Source organism: Pan troglodytes, chromosome 16 (assembly GCF_028858775.2).
Source record: "Pan troglodytes isolate AG18354 chromosome 16, NHGRI_mPanTro3-v2.0_pri, whole genome shotgun sequence".
Taxonomy (NCBI): domain Eukaryota; kingdom Metazoa; phylum Chordata; class Mammalia; order Primates; family Hominidae; genus Pan; species Pan troglodytes.
This window is the reverse complement of record NC_072414.2, coordinates 89,837,616-89,845,172: the sequence shown is the minus strand read 5'-3', so window position 1 is coordinate 89,845,172 and position 7,557 is coordinate 89,837,616. Positions and strand designations below refer to the sequence as shown.

At 40.7% G+C, this 7,557-nt stretch overlaps 1 pseudogene; it reads right to left on the bottom strand.

Moving 5' to 3' along the window:
* Nucleotides 1-1,287: 1,287 nt before the first annotated feature.
* Nucleotides 1,288-1,385, bottom strand: LOC112205648 (U6 spliceosomal RNA; annotated as a pseudogene).
* Between the last annotated feature and the right edge of the window lie 6,172 nt (nt 1,386-7,557).

The following is a 7,557-nucleotide window of genomic DNA, read 5'->3' as shown; positions in this document are numbered from 1 at the left end:
TCTATTTCTTCATAATCCAGTCAACGTCTGTTATTTTTTGCCTTTTTAATAATAGCCATTCTCACTTGCATGAGACAGTGTCTCTTTGTGGTTTTGAATTACATTTACCTGACGATTAGTGATGTTGAGCAGCTTTTCATATGCTTTTTGGCCGTGTGTGTGTATTCTTCTGAAGTGTCTGTTCATGTCCTTTGTCCACTTTTTCATAGTGTTGTTTTTACTTGTAAATTTGTTTAAGCTCCTTACAGATTCTGAAAATATATTAGACTTTTGTCAGATGCATAGTTTACAAATATTTTCTCCCATTCTGTAGGTTGCCTGTTTACTCTGTTGACAATTTATTTGCTGTGCAGAAGCTCTTTAGTTTAATTAAGTCCCATTTGTTGATTTTTTTTTTTTTTGCAATTGCTTTTGGCATCTTTATCACAAAATCTTTGCCAGGTCCTATGTCCAGAATGGTATTGCCTAGGTTATCTTCCATGGTTTTCATAGTTTTAGATATTACGTTTCGGTCTTTAATCCATCTTGAGTTGATTTGGGTATATGGTGTAAGGAAGGGGTCCAGTTTCAATCTTTTGCATATGACTAGACAGTTATCCCAGCACCATTCATTGAATGGATGGTCCCTTCCCCATTGCTTATTTTTGTAAAGTTTGTCAAAGATCAGATGGTTGTAGGTATGCAGCATGATTTCTGGGCTCTGCGTTCTGTTCCATTGGTCTGTGTGTCTGTTTTGGTACCAGTACCATGATGATTTGGTTACTGTAGCCTTATAGTGTAGTTTGAAGTTGGGTAATGTGATGTTTCCAGCTGTGTTCTCTTTGCTTAGGATTGCCTTGGCTATTCTGGCTCTTTTTTGGTTCCATGTGATAAAATAGTTTTTTTTCTAATTTCGTGAAGAATATCATTGGTAGTTTGATAGTAACAGCACTGAATCTGTAAATTACATTGGGCAATATGGCAGTTTTAACAATATGAATTCTTCCTGTCTGTGAGTATGGAATGCTTTTTCATTTGTTTGTGTCAACTCTGGTTTCTTTGTGCAGTGTTTTGAAATTCTTGTTGTAGAGGTCTTTCGCCTCCGAGGTTAGCTGTATTTCTGGGTATTTTATTCTTTTAATGGCTATTGTGAATGGGATTGTGTTCCTGGTTTGGCTCTCCACTTGGATGTTGTTGGTGTGTAGGAATGTTACTGATTTTTGTACAGTTATTTTTTATCCTGGCTACTGTTACTAGTACTTCTTTTCTCTAGTCAACACTGCTATTTTTTATGTTTTTATTTTACTTTTAAAAATGGAATGCTTTACACATTTTCATGTCAGCCTTGCACAGGGGCTGTGCTAATTTTCTCTTACCATTCCAGTATGTGCTGCCAAAGTTAGCACAACACTGCTTCTTATGGGTATATCATCACATCAAAAATACAAGAGTTCTGCAGTAGAGATCGGAGAATCAGTCCCACAGGGATGTGGAAGGGAAAGGGAAGAATGCAGGCAACAGTGCGTTGAATCCATCACTTACTCCCCCCAACTTTCTGAGATCTGAGAAAAAAACAATCTCCTTATAAAAAGGTGAATGTGGCAAAGTACAAAAGTCTGGATACCATGTCAGAAGACCAGAGATGGAGACGTGTCTCCTATACGATATCCCAGGGAAGCTGGTCAGATTCTGTCATTTGTTCTCCTAGGGGAATCTATGAGGTCTCTAAGATTCCTGGCTGGGTCCTCGAAGCTTACCTGTGTATCCCAAATAGACTTAGCCCTCTGCGTTGTATTTACTTGTAACTACATCACATTAATATGGTCATCTGCTACCTTCACATCAACAAATTCAAAGCCTCCTGATGTATCATGTAGTCACTATGCACTCCGCATTTTCAGCACACGAATAATGTTCTCTTTAATTTCCTGGACTCAACAAAAGAATGACTCAGTCAGAAAGAAGTTCCACTTTGCATATTGTTAAACAATGCCTCAGAGATTTTCCCAACAGAAGAGAACAGTGGAGTCTTGGCTCCTAAACACTGACATTCACCTGCTTCATTTCCTATAAAAACTAGGCCAGGCCCTGTGAAATGGGCTGGCCAATGTTGTAACAGCTGTAAGACCAGCTTCTCCACTGTGAGTCTACACAGTGCCTGGAGTCAGAGGAAGGGCACTTGATTTAAATAACCTGTCCATCAAACTTTGATTCTAATTATTTTTCTAATTATTTTCTCTGTTGGTATATTCTGAGATCCAGAAACCACCTGTCTACGTACTTGCTTTTTTGAGAAATGCAAGAGCTTGCATTCATGTAAAAAAAAAAAAAAGAGTAAGGACAATAACTCTCACATTTCAAAATCTACTTTCTAATACACAAAAATATATTAGGGGAAGTAAGGTAAGATTCTCTATCATATTGTAATGAGATTCTAAGATGACTCAACTCCCTTTAGTCTTTCTTAATGAGGAATCACAATGGTTTTTGAGAGAGGGTCTACTTTTCTTAAGATGCCTGTGGAGCAGGAAGTTAGCTATGTAGGAAATAAGAAAAACGGAGGGATAGGAATGTATTAGTGATTTCTGGCTACTGGACATATCCAGTTCTTGTTGATCATGCTTGCCCAGGCGGGGGGTTCTCCATCTGACACTTGATGCTTTTCCTCCAACTGTGGCCCAGCAGCTTAAGAATGAGGATCAAAATTTTGTATATGACTAATTCTCTTCTCTGAAGGCTGTGATTTTCATTTTGTCCCTAATACATTTGCTGAAAGAAACTCCCAAAATACATTAAGTGGAAGGATGTTTATTGTAATTAAAATGTTTCCTGAGTCAGCAAAGTTAGTGGCCTGATTGTGGAGGCGTTGGGAGACTCTCCAGGACTCCCCAACACGCTGCTCACCAGCTTGCTTCACAGCGAACTCTGTCTGACCCTGTGACCTGGATGCAGCCCGCACAGGGGGCTCCGCTCTCTGGGTGAGGTCACATGCCAACCTAGAACCCTTGGCCTGAGAAACCCCTACCGTTTCTTTTTAGGTGTCTGCATATCTAGAAGGGTACCATTTAGAATGACCCTGGGAAGCATGCCAGTCTCCTATGCGAGCATGCTGTATATTTCATCCCTTAGTTAGTAGGAAGCAATGAAGGGGGTTGGAGTTTACTCTTAGCTAAACTCGAGGCAGCAGGGAAAGTTAGTACATGCCTCTTATCATCAAAAGCCCACGTTTGGCATCAGATGTGCCTGGGAGGGAATGAAAGATTAGTGGAACAGACCGTCCCTATTGTTCCTTTTGCTGGGGTGTGCTAGTCTTAGAACACCAGGGGGACTTGTCACCGTCATGGGCATTTAGAATGGCAGATGGCAAGCTGGGCACGGTGGCTCACGCCTGTAATCCCAGCACTTTGGGAGGCCGAAGTGGGTGGATCGCCTGAGGTCAGGAGTTCAAGACCAGCCTGGCCAACGTGGTGAAACCCCGTCTCTACCAAAAATACAAAAATTAGCTAGACATAGTGGCATGTGCCTGTAATCCCAGCTATTCGGGAGGCTGAGGCAGGAGAATCACTAGGATTTTCCAGAAGGTGGAGGTTAGCGAGCTGAGATCATGCCATTGCACTCTAGCCTGGGCAGTAAAGCAAGACTCTGTCTCAAAAAAAAAAAAAAAAAAAAAAAAGGCAGATGGCAGCCTGTGTGTGTGTGACATACATTGACTTATAAACTTTTGTTTTTCCATACTTTTGTTTTATGATTAATTGCCTGTTAGGTATTTATTGTAGGTGTGATACTGTAAAATATATACTTGGTCTTTGACCTGTTTTCTGACATACAACTTCTAAAATCCTTAAAATCTCCAAAATAATGTCTTTTTGTGTGCTAATGAGATGACTGGTGGCAGACAGTCCCTAGGTAGCTTCAAATGGGGTGTATTAGTCCATTCTCATGCTGCTAATTAAGACATACCTAAGACTGGGTAATTTATACAGAAAAAGAGGTTTAATGGACTCACAGCTGCACATGGCTGGGGAGGTCTGCCAATCATGGCAGAAGATGAAGGAGGAGCAAAGGCACATCTTACATGGCAGCAGGCAAGAGAGTATGTGCAGAGGAACTGTCCTTTATAAAACCATCAAATCTCATGAGACTTATTCACTGTCATGAGAGCAGCACAGGAAAAACCTGTCCCCATGATTCAATGACCTCCCACCAGGTCCCTCCCATGATGTGGGGATTATGGGAGCTACAATTCAAGGTGAGATTTGGGGGGGTCGGTGGGGACACAGCCAAACCATATCATGGGGGCTGGCCCCCAGAAAGACCAAGAAATGATTAAAGTGTTGGATTTTCATCCCCATCTCCCAGCCTCTTGGGAGGGGAAAGGGGTTGAAGGCTAAGTTGATCACCAGTGTCCAATGGTTTACCTCAATCATAAAATCTCAAAATGACTGGCTTTGGGGAGCTTCTAGATAGCTGAACACGTGGAGGTTCTTGAAGGATGGCATGCTCAGGGAAGGCATGGAAGCTCTGCACCCCTTCCCTAATACCTCGACCTATATATCTCTTCATCTGTATCCTTTGTAATATCATTTATATTAAAAGTAAACTGGTGAACATGAGTGTTTCCCTTAGTTCTGTGAGCCACTCTAGCAAATTACTCAAATTTAAGTTGGGGATCATGTGACTTGATTTATAGCCAGCAGTTCAGAAGCATGGGCAAAACAACCTGTGCTTCTGATTGGCATCAGAAGTAGGGTGGAAGCAGTTTTGTAGGACTAAGCCCTTAACTTGTGGGAGCTATGCTAACTCTATGTAGATAGTGTCAGTACTGAATTGAACTAGAGGATTCCCAGCTAGTGTCTGCTGCAGAACTGATTGCTTTCTTGGTATGTAGGAGAAAACCACACACGCATTTGGACACAGAAGCCTTCTGTGTAATTGTTGTGGTATGGGAGCAGAGGAAAAGTAGTTTGTGTTTTCCACAGTTTGTGTTTGTGCTTTTTCCACCCAGAGTGGGGAAAACACTTTCTAAAATGTTAAACATAGAGTTACCATATGATCCAGTAATTCCACCCTGATGTATGTACCCAAAAGGATTGAAAGCAGAGTCTCAAGCAGGTATGTGTACATCCATGTTCATACCAGCATGATTTACAATTCCAAAAGGTAGAAACAATCCAAATGTTCATAAATGAATAAATGGATAAGCAAAATTAATATATACATATATGTATACCAAATAGATAGATAGTAACTATTACAGAACTTTAAAGTGGAGTAAAATACTGATACTTGTTATGATATGGATGAACCTGGAAAGCCTCATGCTAAATTAAAGAAGCCAGACACAAAGGGTTGCGTAATGAATGATTCCATTTATATGAAGCATCCAGAATAGGCAAATCCATAGAGATAGTATTTCAGGAATCCAAGAGTAGAACTTTAAAAGCAGTTCAGATAATACATTTATTGAACGTACTATCCACACACACAGCGATCTATATACAGGAGTCCCTATATGGAGCCTGTTCATGATATTGGCCAGGTTTCTAGTGCAATTATTTCTCTTCCATCTTCTAAGTTTTCTATCTTTTAATGTTATGCTCTCTCGTCTACAGGACTTTACTTCAAGTAGCCTCAACGCTTTTTTAGAAGTGGGTGAGATAAAGTTATAACTAAATAGCTAACCGAAAGCTCTCTTTACACTTAATAACAAACAAACAAAATTGCTTATTTGACCCAAAATAAAAATTTGATAAAAAAAACTCATAGCTCCATTGTTCTTTTGACTTAACATTCATGTTGCCAAGTGTGAAAGGTTCACTAAACTGAACATGGTTTCATTGTCTTTTTCTTCATAAGAAGGTTTTGTTTAGTCGAGCCTTTTCTGCTGTGCCAGTTTTATGGTGAGGTGTCCAGCTTTCCCTCCAATCACACTTCCCATTGGTATGTTATGAAACAGTTTATGGCCTTCATTAACTTTGATGATAATAATTAAATGAAGCTGTGAATTACATCCAGAGCCAGCTCTCTGGGGTGTTCCTGATTCAGTTTCCACAGACGATCAAGAGACAGTTGGTCTAACTAAGCCAGAGTCCAGAATATTGTGACTTAAATATCTATCTTCTGAAAATAGAAGTCTGTCCATAGAGAAAAATATAAGACCAGAAACAAATATAAGTCAATATGGAGAGATCCTTGCGATGAGCACAGAGACTGCAGTAGAGGAAGCTTCAGAGGGGAGGCAGTGCTTCCTCTGGGTGTCAGCCTGATTCAGTGAGAAGGAAAGGTTAATAGCACCTGCTAAGCCCTTATAATGAACTGAGCATATAGGGTCTCTTTAGTCCTCACAAAAGCCTCATAAAGATGCAGCACTGTGCCCACTGCCCAGAAGAGTGAACAAGCTGTGGATATCTTAGAGTCCTCAATTCATATGGATGAAGGGTTATCTGGGCCCATGAGGGGCTGTCTGCTGGGCCATGGGCCAGAGTCCCCTGAGTCTTCCATTGGAGTCCCATGATTTTATGCCTGATTTTAAGGAAGACAGTGCTGCAAAAAGAAGAAACAATGGGAAGGCTAGATCACTGTGCCCTCCAGAGTATATTCAATGACCGAGGTGGAGTCCTCAAAAGAGGCAGCCATGTGGTAGGACAGGGACAGGGATGGAGGTGTGGGTGCACCGTGTTAGCTTCATCGACGTACCACCGGGCATCTCCTAGGGAGGCTAAAGAAGGAATGGAAAATGGCAAATGTCTTTGTTAGATAAATAGTCCCTCTGAAGCACAGGGAAAATGCTTTCTGGAGAAACTGAGAATTATATGCAGAGGGGCTGAGGGTGAGAGCAAGTCTGTGACCTGCCTTCATGGAAGGCTCTGCATCAGACGTCAGACACGAGTGCTACTGTCACCACAACCCAGGTTTTACTTTGCCTGGTATCATCTGGAAAACACACAATGATAAGTATAACATTATTTTTGTGCTGTTCTCAACCTCTAGAAAAGGAAGCACAATTGAATTGTAACAAATGCACTCTTAAAGGAATAAACAAGTAGATCAATGCTGCGGAACACAATTCAGAAAGTGACCAGTGAATATTTGGAATTTTAGTACCCGATAAAAGTGGCCTCCAAGCCAGAGTGTAACGAAGGGCTACTTACTTAATAAACGGTGTTGAGATAATTTGTTATCCCTTTGGCAAAAAGTAAATTTAGGTCACTTTATCACACCATGACAACAAAAAGCTAGGCAAATCAAATGCCTAAACAATAAAAACACCAGAAAAATAGAGTATATTCCTAACCTTGAGAATAAGAAAGGGATTTTGAGAAACAAAAATGCAAAACTTATACAGAAAAAGATGGCCAAGTATAACCGTGTCAGGGACATATATCAAGCTCTCAAAATTGTCCCATTGAAGCTTTTCTTGGTTTGAGCAGAACAAAAATGCATCATCTCTCACTGCCTCCATGGAGGTGGATGGCTGACAGCTTTCATCAAAACCTCTCTCCATTTAATGTCCTTCTCAAAGTCCTTTCAGGTCCTTGACATAGTTCAGGAATTAAGAGTCACATAACAATTTTTGGC